The sequence below is a fragment of the Oreochromis aureus genome, linkage group 5 (assembly GCF_013358895.1).
Source record: "Oreochromis aureus strain Israel breed Guangdong linkage group 5, ZZ_aureus, whole genome shotgun sequence".
Classification (NCBI taxonomy): domain Eukaryota; kingdom Metazoa; phylum Chordata; class Actinopteri; order Cichliformes; family Cichlidae; genus Oreochromis; species Oreochromis aureus.
Window position 1 is genome coordinate 27,520,834 of NC_052946.1, and position 4,546 is coordinate 27,525,379.

The following is a 4,546-nucleotide window of genomic DNA, read 5'->3' on the forward strand; positions in this document are numbered from 1 at the left end:
TCAATTTTGTCCACATGATGGACAGAATGTAACTGTGTGCTTTCTGCAGATGTACTTCTTGCATTTCTCACAAAATGTTCTCGTTTTAAAACAGGAATCTTCCTAACTAAGATTTAAAACAAAAGATTTCTACGTCTCCTCCAGTCTCACAAACAGATGACAAACCAATCGACACACCTGAGTCACTGACTTTCTTCAATCCACTCACTCTCACTGGCTCTGTTTATTACTAATCACTGTGTAACTGCTGTAAATTCACCATAACTAGCATCACCTTACAAATGTTCATTAGATTAACCACACTTATACAGACTGTATATAACAACCAACTCTCCAGCCATGTTGATGGATTGCCTGTATTGGCTGGAAATATTCATTTCCAGAGAAAGGACACAGACAGAAGATGCTTACAGGATGTGATGTGACAACACTAATGAACTATTGATGTGTCATATTTGTCCAAGGCGTATTTCATTGTTATGGAAAAAGAGAATATTAAAATCATGATGACCAATTGGAGTGGTGATTTCTATGACTTTGTGTATATAATTTGGCATTTTGTACAAATGTAGGCCAATAATAAATACATGATATCATTTCATTCATTTCGAAGGTTTATTTGCATGACGCACAAACAGACAGACTTGAAAGGTACAAATGTATATTGTGCATGAAACAAATTCAAACGTGCTGCAGATGTGTGTCACAAGTTGATCTGGCTGTGGGCTGTGGCACTTGGCCAGAGGTGGCGCTGGCTGATTCGAGTCCATGTTAGTGCACACAAAGTAAACTGCACGCTGTAGTTTTGAGCATAAAACGCTGAAACCGGAGAAATAAGACGTGCGAGGGGAACGATAACGACGACAAGAGTCTCCCGATCGTTTATTCTCGCTGTCCTGTGAACAACACCGGCGTGGTGTTAATTGTTTGCTGTTTTCGCGATCGTGTCGAGCATGAGGATATCACCAGGTAAACTCGCCACATTTTTAAACATTTTGTTGTTCAATGGCATCAAGACTGACGGAGTGTGTTTAAGATAACCTCACAAGTGTCACGGATGACACATTTGGCGGGTTTTTTTGCTGTTTTGTCGGTAGCAGCTCCTGAAACGCAAGTCTGCCACACATCTGTTCGACCAACGCCAGTTGATCTAAACGCCAGTAGATCTGGAACACCGGGACGCAGACAGCCTCACCGCTGGATGATTGTGCTAGACACGTCAGTGAACCTCAGCCTCGTATCCTTAAGCTGTGTAAATTTGCTGCGATCTCTGTGTAACCTTATTCTCTCCTGTGCACAGTTTTCCCCGGACCGTAACCTGTTGTTTCAACCGCTGTAAAGAAGAAGAGCTAGCGTGTATGTGACTCCCATCCCGGACTTCCCTTTCGGACCTAGGACCCCCGTTCCCCTCACTGTATATATCTGCACCTGGTGACTGTGTAAATAAACGTTGTTTCCCCTGAACGCTGCTCTGCGCCTGAGTCCTACTACACCGCATGACAAGGGGTCTGACTTTGTCATTAATATCTCTTTTCTTTACATAAGAAACTCTTGAATTGCTTTTGCAGTACGCTTTGGGTCAGTATCCATTTGCACTGTAAAGTGCTGCCTGATCAGATTTGCGCAGCAAATCGTCAGTATTTTACGCGTCGGGAGTGAGAACGGGTTGGGTTTAATGCTAAATATAAAGATAAATCTAAAATAAATATACAGAAATATAAAGCAAAAGTCTGCAGTTATGCCAGCAGCTGCTTGAGGCTGTTTTGGGGTTTAGCAGTACTTTAATCAAACAATAAATAACTATATTTGTCCACCAATTTTCATGTTTATCGATTAGAGATGGGACACTTGAGTGTGTCCAAACTTTTATCTGATACCATGTGTGACAATCATAAGGAATGATGTGTGTTTGTCTTTATGAATGATTGTGTATAAAACATGCAAAACATGTATCTGTGGTGTTGTATGATGTGGGCTGTCATGTTTATTGTTACTAATGGAAAAAAAGATGAAGCTGCGCAAACTAAGGGTGACACATGCTTTGTCATTTCTATTTTTCTGCAGGTTGGGAACAATACTGCACATGACAAAGTTTGTAAAATGACTAATAAGTAAACAGGGAGATTTTTGTCTTTTCAGCTTCGTAGTCCAGCGAGAGTGAACCAGAGCACCGCTGCTGAAGTGGTTTTCATGAACCCAGTTAACAAGACACTGACTGATTGCACTCTGACTATTTCTGGAAGTGGTCTAGTGGATGGGGAGCAAAAATGCATGTAAGTGTGTGTGCATAAGTTAAACTCATCTGGATTCTAAATGCTTGTGTAAAGTTATACACAACAAATTCTCTCTGGGGCCCCCCTCACACCTACTCTGATAGTTTTAGCCATCTCACTCCAGAAATTTGCTCATATTTATGAGTTCTTGTATTGATGCTGTGATTATTATCCCTTATATTTAGAAAATAATTCTAATTCTTTCAAAAACTTTACTTTTGTTTTTCATGCAGACTTCCAGATCTGAAGCCAAGCAACAGAATACGTGCCACTGTATTCCTGTTTCCCAACAAGACTGGCAAGAAGACTCTGGTGGCCAGCTTTGACTGCTCCTCCTTCAGACACCTAAAGTGCACCTGCATTGTCAACGTCCTCCCATAAATCCTCAGAATCACAGAATAGGAGTTGTGTAATCTCAATGAGTAAATCAATAAAAAATTACTCTTTTAAAAAATACTTTATTAGCTTTAAAAAGCAATGTGATAAGAGAGTTTTTTCTTTGTGTTTTTCTTTACTTTCATAAAGAAGTGATTATCAGAAGAAACTTTTTTGAGACTGGCTCCCAAAGGGAGTAAATCCAAACAGACTGCTGTGTTAACTTGTCTGTATCATTGTGGGGTCTTTATCTTACAAGGTAAAGTGCCTTTAGACAACTGTTGTTATGTTTCATGTGTACAGGGAGTGCAGAATTATTAGGCAATTGAGTATTTTGTCCACATCATCCTCTTCATGCATGTTGTCTTACTCCAAGCTGTATAGGCTCGAAAGCCTACTACCAATTAAGCATATTAGGTGATGTGCATCTCTGTAATGAGAAGGGGTGTGGTCTAATGACATCAACACCCTATATCAGGTGTGCATAATTATTAGGCAACTTCCTTTCCTTTGGCAAAATGGGTCAAAAGAAGGACTTGACAGGCTCAGAAAAGTCAAAAATAGTGAGATATCTTGCAGAGGGATGCAGCAGTCTTAAAATTGCAAAGCTTCTGAAGCGTGATCATCGAACAATCAAGCGTTTCATTCAAAATAGTCAACAGGGTCGCAAGAAGCGTGTGGAAAAACCAAGGCGCAAAATAACTGCCCATGAACTGAGAAAAGTCAGCGTGCAGCTGCCAAGATGCCACTTGCCACCAGTTTGGCCATATTTCAGAGCTGCAACATCACTGGAGTGCCCAAAAGCACAAGGTGTGCAATACTCAGAGACATGGCCAAGGTAAGAAAGGCTGAAAGACGACCACCACTGAACAAGACACACAAGCTGAAACGTCAAGACTGGGCCAAGAAATATCTCAAGACTGATTTTTCTAAGGTTTTATGGACTGATGAAATGAGAGTGAGTCTTGATGGGCCAGATGGATGGGCCCGTGGCTGGATTGGTAAAGGGCAGAGAGCTCCAGTCCGACTCAGACGCCAGCAAGGTGGAGGTGGAGTACTGGTTTGGGCTGGTATCATCAAAGATGAGCTTGTGGGGCCTTTTCGGGTTGAGGATGGAGTCAAGCTCAACTCCCAGTCCTATACTGCCAGTTTCTGGAAGACACCTTCTTCAAGCAGTGGTACAGGAAGAAGTCTGCATCCTTCAAGAAAAACATGATTTTCATGCAGGACAATGCTCCATCACACGCAGCGTCCAAGTACTCCACAGCGTGGCTGGCAAGAAAGGGTATAAAAGAAGAAAAACTAATGACATGGCCTCCTTGTTCACCTGATCTGAACCCCATGGAGAACCTGTGGTCCATCATCAAATGTGAGATTTACAAGGAGGGAAAACAGTACACCTCTCTGAACAGTGTCTGGGAGGCTGTGGTTGCTGCTGCATGCAATGTTGATGGTGAACAGATCAAAACACTGACAGAATCCATGGATGGCAGGCTTTTGAGTGTCCTTGCAAAGAAAGGTGGCTATATTGGTCGCTGATTTGTTTTTGTTTTGTTTTTGAATGTCAGAAATGTATATTTGTGAATGTGGAGATGTTATATTGGTTTCACTGGTAAAATAAATAATTGACATGGGTATATATTTGTTTTTTGTTAAGTTGCCTAATAATTATGCACAGTAATAGTCACCTGCACACACAGATATCCCCCTAAAATAGCTAAAACTAAAAACTACTTCCAAAAACATTCAGCTTTGATATTAATGAGTTTTTTGGGTTCATTGAGAACATGGTTGTTGTTCAATAATAAAATTATTCCTCAAAAATACAACTTGCCTAATAATTCTGCACTCCCTATAGAAAGCATTAATCATACTAATACTCCGCTGTTATTATTATC

At 40.8% G+C, this 4,546-nt stretch overlaps 1 long non-coding RNA gene across 3 annotated transcripts; it reads left to right on the forward strand.

Moving 5' to 3' along the window:
- The first annotated feature begins 772 nt into the window (after positions 1–772).
- Positions 773–2,775, forward strand: LOC120440323. 3 transcript variants are annotated; one of them, XR_005613168.1, is made up of 5 exons: positions 773–969; positions 1,098–1,218; positions 1,301–1,506; positions 2,140–2,273; positions 2,507–2,768. It is a non-coding gene; the product is annotated as an uncharacterized LOC120440323 (long non-coding RNA). The 3 variants fall into 3 exon arrangements; XR_005613166.1 differs by having other exon boundaries at positions 1,301–2,273; positions 2,507–2,775; XR_005613167.1 differs by having other exon boundaries at positions 1,101–1,218; positions 1,301–2,273; positions 2,507–2,775.
- Positions 2,776–4,546: the final 1,771 nt, after the last annotated feature.